The sequence below is a fragment of the Sinocyclocheilus rhinocerous genome, unplaced genomic scaffold (assembly GCF_001515625.1).
Source record: "Sinocyclocheilus rhinocerous isolate Xijiao unplaced genomic scaffold, SAMN03320098_v1.1 scaffold1450, whole genome shotgun sequence".
Classification (NCBI taxonomy): Eukaryota; Metazoa; Chordata; class Actinopteri; order Cypriniformes; family Cyprinidae; genus Sinocyclocheilus; species Sinocyclocheilus rhinocerous.
Genome location: NW_015666201.1, coordinates 291,138 through 291,724, shown reverse-complemented (window position 1 = coordinate 291,724; position 587 = coordinate 291,138). Strand labels below are relative to the sequence as shown.

At 28.4% G+C, this 587-nt stretch overlaps 1 protein-coding gene across 1 annotated transcript in view; it reads right to left on the bottom strand.

Annotated features, from left to right (window-relative positions):
* LOC107732145 (ubiquitin carboxyl-terminal hydrolase 36) overlaps nucleotides 1-587 on the bottom strand; it is a 27,126-nt gene that overhangs the window by 14,954 nt on the left and 11,585 nt on the right. The window lies entirely within an intron of this gene.

The following is a 587-nucleotide window of genomic DNA, read 5'->3' as shown; positions in this document are numbered from 1 at the left end:
GAGTGCATTGCGGCATGAATAAATTATGCAGTTGCTTTGTTTTACAGTTGTTGATTTTATTTGCTGTCTTGTGTCAGTAGTAGCACAACAAAAAGAGCAAATAAAATGGTTATTGTTACAATTAATGAAAATAAATGAAATTGAATTGTTACCATTGTTGTGATTCACGTGCTGAATGTTTAAGTCTGTGTGTGACTTTAACATATTACCACACACTATTGAAGAATTATATAAACCCAATTAAAATCATCTCAAGATATTTATGAATTTTTTTTTTTTATAAAGTTCTTTAATAAACACACAAAAAAATGCACTAATGCTTTAATTAGAAGATAAGTCACTTTCTAAAAGCAACCTATTTATTACCTTTTTTCCTTTGAAATCAAATAACTCTTGACTTCATAATGCATTACTGCATTAACAGGAAGGAAATTATAGTAACGTAAACCAAGTTCCAAGTGCCCAACCAAAGGGAACGCTAATCACTATAATGGTGAATTTAAAAAAAAAACACATTTTAGGAAAATCAACATCAATTTATGAAGTTAGCTTATGTGATGTTCTCTCAAATATTTCAGTTGTATTGA